This window comes from Mastomys coucha, unplaced genomic scaffold (assembly GCF_008632895.1).
Source record: "Mastomys coucha isolate ucsf_1 unplaced genomic scaffold, UCSF_Mcou_1 pScaffold22, whole genome shotgun sequence".
Taxonomy (NCBI): Eukaryota; Metazoa; Chordata; class Mammalia; order Rodentia; family Muridae; genus Mastomys; species Mastomys coucha.
The window spans coordinates 171,867,237-171,882,736 of record NW_022196905.1 but is presented as its reverse complement, the minus strand read 5'-3'; the positions used below and the strand labels follow the sequence as shown (position 1 = coordinate 171,882,736).

Below are 15,500 nucleotides of genomic sequence, written 5' to 3'. Positions count from 1 at the left end.
CTGTTGGTGATGCTTGCATCTATGACTCCTGATTTCTTTCCTAGGTTTTCTATCTTCAGGGTTGTTTCCCTTTGTGATTTCTTTATTGTTTCTATTTCCACTTTTAGATCTTGTATGGTTTTGTTCAATTCCTTCATCTATTTGGTTGTGTTTTCCTGTAATTCTTTAAGAGATTTTTGTGTTTCCTCTTTTTTTTTTAATATAGATTTTCTCATTTTATCTGTATTTCTTTCTTTTTTAAAAAATTAATTAATTTTTTAATTAATTATTCCCCCCACCCCATCCACCTTCCAACTGTTCCATATCTCATACCTCCTCCCCAACTCCCTGTCTGCATGTGGATATCCCCACTACTACCCCATCTGACCTCTAAACTCCCTGGGGCGCCCAATCTCTTGAGAGTTACGTGCATCATCTCTGAATGAACACAGACCCAGCAGTCCTCTGCTGTATGTGTGTTGGGGGATGCCCTACCATGCCACAGGGGTACGCATTCCATTATGATCATAACAGCTTTATTTGTGATAGCCAGAAGCTAGAAACAACCCAGATGTCCCACAATAAAAGAATGGATATAGAAAATGTGGTTCATTTACATGATGGAATACTACTCAGCTATTAAGAACGAGGATATTCTGAGTTTTTTGTTTCCTCTTTAAGGGCTTCTACCTGTTTACCTGTGTAGTCCTATATTTCTTTAAGAGAGTTATTTATGTTCTTCTTAAAGTCCTCGATCATCATCATGAGATATGATTTTAAATCAGAATCTTGCCTTTCTTGTGTGTTGGGGTGTCTAGGGCTTGCTGTGATGGGAGAACTGGGGTCTCATTATTCTAAGTAGTGTTGGTTTCTATTGCTTATGTTCTTGTACTTGCCTCTCACCATCTGGTTATCTGTGGTCTTAGCTGGTCTTGCTGTCTCTGACTGTGGCTTGTCCCTCCTATAAGCCTGTGTGTCAACACTCCTGGAGACTAGCTCTCTCTGGGCAGAATTTGGGTATGGAGAGTTGTTGCACAGGGTCAGCTCTGGAGTTTAGATGGAAACCAGAAGGATCCTGTCCCCAGCTGTTCCTGGGATCCTGTGTTCTGAGGACTCTGGGCAGGTCCCTCAGAGCATGAGTGGTGGTCTTACTTGTACTCTCAGGTGTATTAGCACTCCTGGGAGACTAGCTTTCTCCCGGTGGGATTTGGGTATGAAGACAGAATATTTTTTATGTAGTTGGAAACTATCAATACTGAAAGCAGTTTTATACAGTCTTGAGAACAATCTAGCAGGAGATGATATGCATGCTGTAACATAGGAAAATGAAGCAAATGCATCATGGCTTCCCATCTTTTCTTTATGAGCATTTCATTTCTATGTCTGGGGTCTGCAGCATTTGGTGTAAGAAGATGTGTGTGTGAAGGATTGAGCATGGCTAATATCTCACAACTGTGCTACATTTTCCTATTAGATTCCAAACATCACCTGAAGATAATTTGGAAGGTGTAGGAGCAGAAAATTAAGCCCTGTAAGTACTGTCTGGAAAATTAAAAGACATAATTGATTATATTAGCTCATTTAAAGGCATCTAATTGCAAGGGATAACATTTGTTGGGTATAACTTTGCAACTTGCCAAACCAAGTTCACACTGACAATAAGCACGTAAGAGAAGTTGCCAAATGACTCTTTTAAAAATTTCAACTGCCACGTGCAATTTTATTTGATATTCTTTATGATGCCAGACTGTCTAACACAGTATACAGCAAATTGGAAAAAGTATAAGATCACTGTATCCTCAGCTGATAGACATTGTTTCTCAGTAAGTCATTCTTCAGTCGAGAGAGGTGAGACAGTGGAAATGTACTTGGAATTTTCCTGCTTGCCCCCATAAAGTGATTATTTTCTATTTTTATATATTTTATCACTAATATTTAAGGTTCAAAAATTTACCAGTATAATTTTTAAAAACCTCATCATCTTTATTTCTTTTTAACTTTTGAATTATAATTTAATTACATAATTTTAGCACTTTTCCTTACATTTTCCCCCTTCAAACCTCTAGTGTACACTTCCCTGACCTCCTTGAAACTCATGGTCTCATTTTTTACTGCTACCACACACACACACACACACACACACACACACACACTCACACCCTCACATATAAATTTCATCTGCCTTGAACTTGTATAGATTTTGTGTGTGATGTCACAACTGTTGTGAGTTTGTCTCTTTACCTTCCCTGCAGTGTCCAGAACTATCTTTCAGTCACTCAGTAACTCTGGCTCAGAACTATCATGCAGTCACTCAGTACCTCTGGCTCAGAACTGTCTTGCAGTCATTCAGTAACTCTGGCTCTGATATGCTTTTGGATCCATCCTCTGCAATAATCCTGAACCTTGGGAGGAGAGGGTGTGAAATACATGTCCCATTTAGGGAAGAGCATTATGCAGTCTTTTATTCTCTGCAAGTTTGTCAATTGTGGGTCTTCATGTTAATCACCATCTACTGCAAATAGCAGCATCTCAGATGAAGACTTCCTTAAAATTCTTAATCACATATGCAAATTACTCAAAGCTAAAGACCGATAAATGAAGGTTCACAGTGCCCTTAATCGCACAAGATGGCATTTATTTTCTGAATAGTGAATGGTTCTTTTAATAAGCCAATGTGTGCTTATTAGTTTTTAATGCATATATCATTCTAGAAGCTCTAGGGATAGTGAACTGAGTAGAGCCAACATTTGAAACCTCAAGGGGTATACAGTATTCAGTGAGACAGCCTAAGCTTAGCTTAAAATAGGTAAACATGAGTCAGTTATTTTGTGTCAGTAGACCTGCTGAAGGGACCTGTTCTAAGTTCTAGTAAGGTTTAAATACAGAAAAGGCAAGGGCATAGAATGTATGAAGGCTAACTTAGGCTCGCTCTCTGTGGTTGCTCAGGGGAGTAAACTCTGTGCCCAGAGATAGCCAAGAACACAGGTTCTGATGTTCACTTATTGAAATCTTTCAAAGTTAAACTACTGATGAGGTCATCTTTATGGTCCTTTTTCACCTGAATAGAGAAGACATAAAATGTTCACTCCCATAGTATGCTGGCTCACTAATCTTATCTGGACTGCCTCTTAAATGGAAGATTGGAACATGGAGAGAGCACACCAAAGAGAAGGTTGACATGTTCTACGTGCTCTTGTATTTGTATGCTAGGTCTGGCGCCAGGCTTGCTTAATTCAGATGAAACTGGGAATGTGAAAGAGTTTTAAAAAGCATAAATAATAATGATAGCTGGCATTTATGAGCACTGTATACCAGGCAGTTGGCTGAGCATTTTTTAAACATAATTTAATTCTTATGACAATTTTATGAAGTACAACACTACTTTTACTCTCAGTATTTTACACTTGGGAAGAAGGCTCTAAGAGGGTGAGTTGCTTTTCTAGGCTCGCTTCAGTGACTGCTACCCAAGCAATGATGTAAGTCTGAGTGGTAGGTTTATATGCCAATTCCTGTGTGTACCTCCCACTTTTTTAAAACAAGCATTTTGTCTTACTCTAAGGGGTGGTTGTGGTGGCTCATTTCTATGTATAGATACAGCATCTTGTGCCAGATGTTGTCATCTTTTATAATTCCAGGTTGGAATTGCCCTTTATCCCCCATGTTTTAGTTTATTGAAAATACAGTTTTTCATACAATATTGTGATAGCTTGTATATGCTTGGCTCAGGGAGTGGCACTATTAGGAGGTGTGGCCTTGGTGGAGTAGCTGTGTCCCTGTGGATGTGAGCTTTAATACACTCATCCTAGCTGCCTGGAAGCCAGTCTTCTCCTGTTTGCCTTTGGAACAAGATGTTGAACTCTCAGCTCTTCCTGCACCATGCCTGCCTGGATCCTGTCATGCTCTTACTTTGATGATAATGGACTGAATTTCTGAACCTGTAAGCCAGCCCCAATTAAATATTGTCCATATAAGAGTTGCCTTGGTCATGGTGTCTTTTCAGAGCAGTAAAACCCTAACTAAGGTAAATATATTCTGATGACGGTTTATCCTCCCAAACTTCTCCGAGATCCTCCCCTCCCAACTAAATCTGCCCTCTTTCTATCTCTTCTTAGGAACCTTTTTACAATCATTGCTGGCCTTGAACTTGCTTGTTGCACTCTGACATCCTCTCCCCTTCACTATAGGAAGTAAACATTTCTAGGAAGCACATTGGAATGAGGACCAGCAATGGCGTCTCTGGCTGAGAGAAAGCAGTTGCCAGCATAGGACTCTCAGTCCTTTCCCCCGTTGAGCCTGTCCCTTCTGTAGGGCCTTGTTCCCCGCAGTTTGTCTCAGTTGCAGTATGCTTATATGCTGCCTACCTGAGCCCTTGCTGGACAAAGCAGCTGCTACCTTATGTAGTCTGAGCTAAAGTAGAAGGGAAGCCGCTCCTTTTCTGGTGACCCAGGTGAGGCCATCTTCTACAGCCACACGTGGAAGGCTGTCCTCATTACGACTGTTTGCATGAAATAAATGTCTGTGCCACACTAGTGATATAGAGTAAAGCCTCATTAATTAAGGTCCCACTGATTCAGAACTTAAGATAATTTGTTCCCAGTCCCAGCTAAACTTTACATTTGTACTATCTTTGAAAGAAAAAAAAAATGGTTCATTAAGTAAATCAATAAAGTCAGGGAGACTGTAGGAAGCCTGTTTAATCTAATTAAGAAAACAAACTATTTTCAAGCAGTTCATAATCCCATTGACATATAAACAACGTGCTCATTACAAATGACTTTTATGTGTTCATTAAAGCGGAGCAAGGAAGACTTATATGGGACACCTTTTCCTCCTGACTGATCACTTCAAGTAAGTGTATTTAATTCGAGATAACAAAACAGCTTTTAGAAGTAGACTGCAGTCTGCCATTTTGGCCTTTCCCAGAAGTGAGCACATCATGAGGTCTTGGGGGAAAGGAAGAACAGATGTGGCCATCTGCCTAGTGTTCTGGCTCTGCTCGAGACCTTGGACAAAGCTTTTCCTTCCTGTGAGCTGTGATTTCCGTTTCCTAAAGAGGTCTTGAGAGGGTGAAATGAAGTAAGATAGGTTAGGTGCACTTTATTGTCCTGCGTATAACAATATACAACCCAAAGGAGCTATTTTGGTTTGGCTGACCCATAAGGAGAACCCGAGAAAATTGTTGTTATTCTTGCCTCACACATGAGAAAACAGGCTCAGAAATTAGGAGTAACTTCTGCAGGGAGGAAGTAGAAGAAGTGGGCCATAAACAGCTTAGCCTGGCTCTACTAGCCTTTATCCTTATTCTGTTCTGATTGGTACCAGTAAGTGGGCCATAAACAGCCTAGACTGGCTCTACCAGCCTCTAGCCTTATTCTGTTCAGATTGGTACCAGTCAACAAGCTAACTTCTATCTCATGGACCCCAAGAGAGAACAGTGGTTATAGCTGATTGAACCTGCTCCTTCTGTGGTGAAAACCAGAGATAGATTCTATCTGTTAGTTCTGTTAGTCTCATTTACAGGGTGTGATGGTTTGTATATTTTTGGGCCAGGTAGTAGTGGCACTATTAGGAGGTGTGGCCTTGTTGGAGTAGGTGTGTCGCTGTGGGTGTGGGCTTTAAGACCCTAGTCCTAGCTGCCTGGAAATGAATACTTTACTAACAACAGCCTTCAGATGATGTAGAACTCTCAGCTCCTCCCGCACTTCACCTGTCTGGATGTTCCCACCTTGATGATAATGGACTGAACTTCTGAACCTGCAAGCCAGGCCCAATTAAATGTTGTCCTTATAAGAGTTGCCTTGGTCGTGGTGTCTGTTCACAGCAGTAAAACCCTAACTAAGATAGGGCAATAGGGGAAAAAAGGAAACCATTTTTTATTTGTGTTGTTTTTAAGTTCTGAGGAAAATTAATTTGGTAGTGGGTGATAAGACAAATATAAGGGCCTCTGAAATGGGGCTTCTGTGAGATGCACACAATTCCTATCATCTCAGAAAAGGAAAAGGAGAGAGAACCCAGCCTGCTGTCTGGAAAGCCCCAGGCAGACACAAGCCACATACAAAAATCACATGCAACAGCCCAAGTAATCCTGTGCTCAAAGCCAAAACCAGCTTCCAAAATGATGGAAATCTATTGTTGACAAGAAGGAAGAAATATGGCTTAAACCTATAACTGTGTTTGGAGCATCAGGGGATGAATTAGCCTAATTGCAATATTAGTCTCAGTTACAGAGAGTAATCACTGCGGGCTGCCTCTGTTTTCATTAGAAATTTAATTAAGTTTATCAATGTTTGGCTTCTCCAGCCTTCCTTTTCCAGACTCCATGGACAGCAATACTGTTGAAGGGGGGGTTCTTTAGTTTGATTCCTGGGAAGGGGTCTAGGCTGAGACCCTAGATGAACCCTGGGGGTTGGAAGAAGGATGGGGAGAGGTTATGAATGTGATTTGTGGTAGCTCATGAGCATCTGTCCCCACTCTAAGATGGGTTGGCGGACATTGCTGGTGAGTCATGAAGACCTGGTTGTCTCAGCCACATGGGTGACATGGCCAATGCCATCTTCCTGGGGGCATGCAGTCTAAGTCAGATACATGGGCATATGTTGTATTTTGGGGAAGAGCTAATGTACTTCCTGAGATGAATGCTGTAAAAACACAGAGTCACTTCTCAATAATTTGGTAATTTGAGTTTTGACAGGTAAGACTCCTCCAGGGAAATAGCCTTTATCTCATCACATGGAGCCTGTGACTACTATTTATAGAGAGAGCTGTGTACACAATGCAGATGCTCATGAAGAGATGTTCAGCTCATCGGGGCACACGACATTCTTTTCCTTTCTTCCTGTTTTTCTCCTCCTCTTCATTCTTTTTTATGAGGAAAGATCCTTAATGAATAACACCCTACCCCCATTTAGACTTTCTTCCACTAACACCAGCTACTTCCAATTTTTTATTTAATTCTTTTCACATTTATAACTTATTAGTTTTCTCATATTTGTTCCTTCCATTGTCCAATATGTGTACAGACACAGAAAGTGTGGTTTGTATTTCTCTTGAACACATTTGTGAGGATATGTGTACGTCTATATGTATGTTTACATTTCTAAGGGTAGACCTGTGTGTGTCTGTGTCAGTCAGACTCTGACACTGGATGTCTCTACCCATTTCATATATTGAGGCAGGGTCTCACCACCGAACACAGAGATCACCAGTTTGGTGACCAGTTGGACAGATCATTCCTGGGATCCTGTCTCTGTCTCCTGAGCACTGGGGTTACAGCTGGACTGCCTCATTTGCTAAGCACTCACATTGTTGCTGGATATCAGAACCCGGACCCCACATTGTACAGCAAGCACTTTCCCAGCTGAACCATCTTCTGATTCCCCATTGAATGACTTTAAAGTGAATTGGAAGCATCTTGTGGTTCCCATAAAGGCTCAGAAGATGTTTAAACCTCTACCCTCATTCTTCCACAGGGAAACTAAAAACCAGAGAGGTTAAATGCTCAATCAATGTCATTGTGCCCTTCAAATAGAGCAGAGAGCAATGCTTAAAACACAACATAGAACGTGATATTTCTTAAAAGTAGGCATAGAAGAAAGAAGAATAAAATGAACCAATTATCCCCCAAATGCATTTATTCACAAAAAGAAAGAAACAAACACAATGTTGAAAAGGCCTTGGCTTGCCTTTGTTGAAATGGCAAAAAGAATATTTATTTTTGGTGTAAGAATGTGACAATAAACATGGATGGCAGAATTCTTGAAATGCCCTATACCTAGATGAAGAGCAATGGGCAATTAATGGCTTCCAAGAGGGAAGCAAACAAATAAACTAAAAAACTGCTTCTGCCAGAGATGCTAAACTTCCCTCTGACAATGCAAAACACACTTAGGTGCTTTCTCTCTCTCTCTGTCTGTCTCTGTCTGTCTCTCTGTCTCTCTGTCTCTCTCTCTCTCTGTCTGTCTCTCTCTGTCTCTCTGTCTCTCTGTCTGTCTGTCTGTCTGTCTGTCTCTGTCTGTCACTCTGTCTCTCCCTCCCTCTCCCTCCCCCCCCTTGTGTGTGAATAATTAAGGAGAGGTTATGAATTTCAAAGGGAGTAGGGGTGATATGGAGTAGTTGATACAAGAGGTATGGATAGACAGTGCTGACAAAATGCTTAAATATGAAATTCTCAACAAAAAGATTGAGAGGTTGAAAAATAGAATGTGGAAAAGATTAAGTCAGCTTAATGCAGATAATCCTTTAGGATCATTTCCCTGTCATCCTCTGTACCCGAGTACCAGCAGAACGCCAGCATCCTTCCTGTATAGAGAGCTTACCATTCCCAGTCAGAACCGTTCTTGATAAAATTCAAGCCAAAACAAGATGTCTAAGGTGCAAAGATGCTGAGAAGCCACTTTAAGTAGGAACTCAATGAACTTTACACATTTACACCTTCTTAACATTCTTATCTATTAATTTTATCACCACGGATATCTAGGTCTGTTTTATTATTAGCCTTTATTATGGTAATGGATCAAAATTCCTTTTTCTGTTTTTGCACTTGGAGGAAATTTTATTGGATGTTGGTATTTTTATGACATTGAGAATCTGGATTTTTGTTTTCCTTTAAATGCCTGGTGCTTGTCCTGGTTTACAGGAAAGATCTTCATACTGCTTTGTTACCTTCGTTCTCTTGAAAGGTTTTATTCTGTCCTTGAAGTTTCGTTAAGGGCTGCAGTGGATACTCTGTAGCTGGCTTCACCCCACCAGGTACTCAGTGGCCAGAATGAGGACTTTTACTGATGCCGATGCTTCATGGATCCTCGTGGAGTTCTGTGCACGCACAGCCTGCTATGGTAGTATTAGCAGCAGTGCTGTTTTCTGAGTCTCTGACATATCACACCTTGCTTGACACTCTCATGGACCTCAGGTTTCACCAGTCGCAGTCTGGCAGAACTCCTGTCTCAGTCCCACGGAGCTGCCACTCTACTCTGGGCTCCTGAGGATGAAAGGTATCTTCTGGGAGGCAGGCTTCTTTCTATGAGGGATCAACAGTTGATGCCGTCTGTGCCCAGGATTGGAAACACATTATTTTTTAAACCATTATGTTTCTCAGATTATAGCAAGAGGGCGACCGTCATCATCATCCTTCCTGGCCAGCATTCCTGATCAAATATGTTTATTGCCATATTCCACCGCTTCCACATTTCACCCTGCATTGTTGGATGTTAGAACCAGCAAAACACTATTTACTTATTCATTTCCATAAACTGAAAAAAACCCCACAGGGTTCCAAATATGAAATAACTTTTTAAAGAAAGAAGCAGAGGTGACTTTGTCCAGTTCTCTGCCTTTGAGTCCTCTCCGTCACCTTTCATGTATACATTTTCCCCTAGTAGCTTATCAAGATTTATGTCTACATTTCTGTATCAATATCTATATCTTATTTTATCTCTATTTCCACATGTAAATTTCATTCCTATCTGTGTAGGAATCTATGCATATCTGTTTTTTTTTTCAACCTACTTTTCCTGTCTCCTTCACATCTATATCAATATAGGGAAAGGTACAAATTTTAAATACAGAATATTTAAAAGCATAGACTTAGGAGCTCAGGATCTGGGCCTTATCTGCCAACCAAGTATTGTGTATGTTTGTGGAAATTGTCTCGTGCTTATATTTCTTGATGTACAATGAGAGGGTAGTCTCAGCGGCCACCTAAGTTTATATGGGGAGTGAGCAAGCCATGGTCTGCAAAGCAGAGAGGATGCCTGCTGCACATAGCAGCTGCTGGGTGAATGGTACCATTGGCCATTATAGAAAAGCCTAAAGAATCCTTGGGACAATGTTACTGGCAGTGCTTTGTTTTTTTTTTTCCCTTTCTTTTTGAGGCTCCAAAGTCCACCTTACTTTTAGCAACATTTGGAAGTTAATTTGCTGTTTCCTGGTTTGGTGGTTCGAATGACAATGGCCCCTATAGACTCATATTTGAATGCTTGGTCCCTAGTTGGTGGAACTGTTTGGGAGGGATTGTGAAGTATGCATGTGTTGCAGGAAGTGTCTGGCTTGAGGGGGTGGGCTTTGAAGCTTCAAAAGCTTCCCACCATCCTCTGTTTGTGCTCTCTGCCTCCTATATGAGGATGGAAGTGCTAAGCTCCTGCCCCAGCTCCATGACTGCCTGCCTGCTGCCATGCTCCCTGCCATGATGGTTGTAGGCCATAACCCTCCCCAACTGTGAGCCCCATATCTTGGTCATGATGCTTCTTCACAACAGTAGGAATGTAACTAAGACACCTGGCCTGGTAAGAAATCCATGTGACTATGAGGATTTTTGTATCAAGTAATATCTTCTCAAAAGCTTTTCTTGGTAAGCAGCTGGCCATCTGAGAAGAGTCTTGCCAGAAGTGGGTCATAGAACACCTGGTGGTTATTGCTTTAGGGTTAGTGTTTCTGAAACCCTAAAGCAATAATCACCAGGTTACAGGTTGAGTCTGTTTACAATGACTCAAACCCAGGGGTCAGCTGGCCCTTCCTCAAGCTTTTGCTTTTTCTCTTTGTCCACACACATCCTACACTCTTTTTATTTATTTATTTTTTTTATTTTATTTTTTCAAGACAGGGTTTCTCTGTGTAGCCCTGGCTGTCCTGGAACTCACTCTGTATACCAGGCTGGCCTTGAACTCAGAGATCCACCTGCCTCTGCCTCCCAAGTGCTGAGATTAAAGGCATGCGCCCACCCCTCCTCAACTGTACATTTGGGAGAATCTTCCCCAGGACTTCTCAACATATTACAATGTATCTTTTTTCCTCTGCTTCTAGTTCCGTACTTGCATTTCCTTCCTGACCACATCCCTCTCCAAAACCAAAGCAAACCAAAAGAAAACAACAACAACAACAACAACAACCACCACCAGACTTTAATATAGAGAGCTAGCTGCTTTCAAGATCAGAGAGGAATTATTAATGAATAGAGTTTTATTTTAGTTTTGTTACACTACCTTCACTGTATCAGAAATGATGAAAATTAATAGACATATTTATTCTTTAAGGAACAAAGAAAATAAGATTATCCAGAGGGTCCAGATTTCAGCTTGCTTGACTTCTGAGCAGGTGTGTAAGTGAGTTAACTTTCTGCTGCTGTCACAAAAACCAGAGACAACTAACTTGTTGTAGTTTGAATATGAAAGGTCCCCATTGGCTCATCTAGTTGAATACACTCTCACCAGAGAGTGGAACTCTGATAGGGTTAGAAGGATTAGGAGCTGTGGACTTATTGGAGGAAGTATGTCACTGGGGGTAAGCTTTGATATTTCTAAAGCTCATGCCAGGCCCAGTGTCTCTCTCTCTCTCTGAATCAGGATACAGAACCTTTAGCTCCTTCTCCAGCACTGTCTCTGCCTGCATGCCACCATGCTCCCCGCCATGATAATGGACTAACCTCTGAAACTGTAAGCCAGCCCAAATGAAATGCTTTCTTTTATAAGAGTTGCCTTGGTCATGGTGTCTCTTTAAAGCAATAGAACAGTGGCCAGAAACCATCTTACACAGAGATGTGGTCTCTTTTGGCTCATGGGTTCACAGCTTTCAGTCCATTGCCTCTGTTGCCTCAGGCCTGTTCAAAGGGAGTACATCATTAACAGAAACAAGGGACAGAGTAAAACCAGTCACTTCATAGCCAGGACAGCAACAAAGAAAGCAAAGAGCAAAAGACCAGGATTCTATGATCCAAGACTTCAAGGAAACATTTCTTATGACGAAAATCTGCACCTCGGCCCTAACCCCTAAAGATTTTGATACTTGCTCCTAGCAAAACTCCAGGGAATGAGCCTTCAACACAGTGGCCTTTGGGACAAACAAAGGAGCCGAGCAGAGCCATGTCTGTGTGAGAGAGGTTCTTGCCATGGGTCTCAGACAGAGCTCTCATTTTCCTTTCTCCTGGTTACTGCTTATAGGAGTCTGAAGTTATATTTTATTTCTCCTGAGTCATCAGACAGGATTTGTGAGGACACAGGACCCCACTTCTCCTGATTAAGGCTGTTGAATACCAAGCTCTTTCCTTCTTCTTCTTCGGCTCAAGGTGCTTTTCTCTTAGTTGATCCCCATAGAGGAGAATAAAGGAATGGGGGGGGGGAGTGATTGAATTTTTCAATCTATTACCTGTAGGCATTCAGATTGCTGTATATTTATTCCACGTGACTCCAAGGGCTTTAAATGACAGCTGTTTTCTTCTATAAGTTGTGGGTGGTACACGCTTGTGTTGGGATTGGGCTATTTTTAATATGTCATGCTCTCTGGTGGAGGGTAGAGCTTTGCTTTATGTAGCCACAAAGGTAAGAAACAACTAGAAACTGGACTTGTTCCAAGCTGAAGAAAGGTAACTGCTGAGTCCTGACAGGTTCGCTGTTGCTTCCAAATCCAGTAAATGGCACTGCTGATTGTACGAGCTTACAAATGAAGACAATTAAATAATAGGTAATGTTTTCCTATTTAAAAAAAAAATCAGAGCTCATGATTGATTGTCCTGTGTCTGACTTCAGCCCTGCTGAGGACTAGAGAGGGAATTAATGTGAGCTGCATTTAGTGTCTGTCAAGATGTGGTGAGCTGGGCTTGGTTTAAAAGGTAAAAGCGTGTGGCTCTTTGAGAGTAAATGCTTTCCTGTAAGCAGATATTAAAAGATGACATTGTTGATAGATCTACCCAGTTCTCTAGCAGTAGGACGTAGGCATCTCTGGGATCCATCTTCTTAATGTACAGGTTCCCCAGATGACACTGTACTTTGTCATCACACCTTACAAACCCAGTACATATGCACATCGTGAAGCATTACTTAGCATTTGTCATGAGAGCAAAAGGGTCCAGCAGCAGCTCTATACCCTGATGCATTCTCTAAATTAATCCATTGAGGGATATCGAATTACTTAATCACAACACAGACTTACTGCCTTGGTAGGCACGCTCTCCCTTCATTAGATTTAATATATTTCTCATTATACAAATCTGCTGCTGTGACAATAAGTCTTGTTCATAAATCAGGTTGCCCTTTTGCTTTGCAGATGCGGAGAACTTTCATCAAACAAGACATAAATGGGGCTGGTTAGACAGGAGGTCAGAGCAGTCATTGCCAGATATTAATGTCTATTCATTAAGATAATTTTTAATTGGATATCTTAATGGGAAGAGGTAAAACAATTATGATTCTAACTTCTTGTTTACACCGAAACAAGAAAAAGGAAATGTAGCCAGGACAAGCTCTCAGAATTCCTTAGTTATGTCCCCAAACTTCTCATCGTTCTTTCTGATGTAGACCAAATGTTTGGACAAACAGAAAGCACACCAGTTTCTGTCCCATTCCTCTGATGGAAGAAAGCCTGTTTAACCCCTAAGACCTAGAGAACATATGTGACTTGGTACATACAAAGTTTTGAAAGCACTTGGAAATAGATTTGGGACAACAGAGCTAGATATACATTGTTGACCTCAGAAAAATTTATTTTTGCTTTCTGTGGTAGCATATAGTATGTTCCAGAGTAAACTGGACAGTATTTCCATAAGTCAAAATCTGATTCATTGTGCATTTAACTCACATTCTAGCACAGTATTGACTCTCTCTCTATTTTCTTGATCATATTCTCCAAAGAATTGTCTCTGTTATTGATCTTTTCAAAGAACAAGCTTTTCTTTTCCATTGATCATTTCAACTGTTTTCATTATGTTATTACTTTATTTCATTAATGTCTATTTTCATCTCTGTTAATCTTTCCTCATCTCATTTCCTTGGCTACTGTTCTTTTATTAGCTTTCCTGTGTTAAAGTTTTCTTTTGGTTTGCCTGCTCTACACCTGAGTACACAGAAATGCACCAGTAACAACATCAGGCTCTTTTCACACAATTTGTCTAATTACTTATTTTATTCAAAAGTTCATAAAGTTACCATCCCAAGCCACATATTTCTCTGTGTAGCTCTGGCTGTCCTGGAACTCACCCTGTAGACCCCGCTGGCTTTGAACTCAGAAATCCACCTGCCTCTGCAAAACGGTGGCTTGACCTTGACAACTCTTATAAAGGAAGACATTTAATTGGTACTGGCTTACAGTTCAGAAGTTTAGTCCAATATTATCATGGCAGGAAGCATAGCAGTATATAGGCAGACATGGTGCTGGAGAAGGAGCTGAGACTTCTGCATCTGCATCCATAGGCAGCAGGAAGAAAGAATAAGACACTGGGCCTGGCTTGAGCATCTGAGACCTCAAAGCCCACCTCCAGTGGTACACTTCCTCCAACAAAGCCACACCTACTCCAACAAGGCCATATCTCCTAAGAGTGCCACTCCCTATGGGCCTGTTGGGCAATTTTCATTAAAACCACCGCATGGCTTTATTGCCCCATCTGCCTCTCATGCTCTGTTTGAGAAGAAAATCATGCAACTATTAGGTGTTTGCTTCTATGTTCCTGGTATATTGATACCTGAAGCTGTGTCTTTATGGCAGTGGTTACATACTTTGTGACAGGAGCACTATGTTTTATATATTATTTTGTGAAATCTTATTTACCTGTCTCCTGTAGGAATATATTCTGCAGTTGTCTGGATATTGTGTTTTTCATATGTCAAATACATGAAGTATAGACTATGATTTAAACCCTTTTTACCTTTATCAACTTTCTTCATTTTACTCTGAACCTTCAGAGAGTAGAGAAATACAAACCTGTCTCAGACTATGGCCATGTCTACTCCTACTCCACTACATCTTTTTCTTGCTTGATATATTTTTAAGATGATTGTAATAAAAATGCAAATTTAAACTTATTGAAATTTAAACTTATTGTTTAAATTTAACCCATGGCAAAATGGATTTTTTTTTTTTTTTGTCAAGCATGGATATAACATCCTTTACTTTCAGTGCACTGGAGGCAGGCAGAAGCTGGACAATCTCTGCCTGTTCAGGGCCAGCAGAGTCTCAAATAGACCTCTGACTATTAAGAAACAGTGTTTTATACTTCTGATAATGCTTTTGTCATGAAGGGTACACAGCCTGACATTTATATAGAAATATTAACTAGGCAAAGGACTCGACATAGTGAATAAAGGAACAAAAGAGATAAAATATATTCTACAGGAGGAGCAAGGCAAGGAGCCTTAGAGCCTATGAAGAGCTCTTGCCCTCACTCAGGAAACTGATGCTCACAGACATTCCCCAGATATGTTATTTCTCATCTATGATATCTAAGTAATTTAAACATTTGTAATCCAGTGTGCTGGCAAGAGCCTTGAAAAACAGGCTTTCCTACATGGGAATTGGCCATTTGCAGAGAAACAAGTCTGGTGTGAGGGATTTACCAGCATCCATCACAATTACATTGAGTCTTTGATCAGAATCCCTCAATTGACTTTGGGGCAAGTCCTTAGGATACATAATAGGCATCTTCTCAGTTACTCAATGTGGCTTTACATGCAATACCAAAGGTGTGGAAGCAACCAGTGCTCCTCAATAGCAATTGCCTGAGGAAACTCTAGCACATCACTAAAACGGAGCTCCATGCAGCT

The 15,500-nt window shown here is 40.9% G+C and overlaps 1 long non-coding RNA gene across 4 annotated transcripts in view; it reads left to right on the top strand.

The window, feature by feature from the left end:
• LOC116069107 overlaps positions 1-15,500 on the top strand; it is a 160,257-nt gene that overhangs the window by 74,890 nt on the left and 69,867 nt on the right. The window contains exons 7-8 of one of the 4 annotated variants that reach the window (XR_004109847.1): positions 1,454-1,510; positions 11,007-11,046. The exons of the other annotated variants lie outside the window; for them this stretch is intronic. This is a non-coding gene — a long non-coding RNA (uncharacterized LOC116069107). Of the gene's footprint in view, positions 1-1,453; positions 1,511-11,006; positions 11,047-15,500 lie in introns of those variants that run through there. 4 annotated transcript variants of the gene reach the window in all.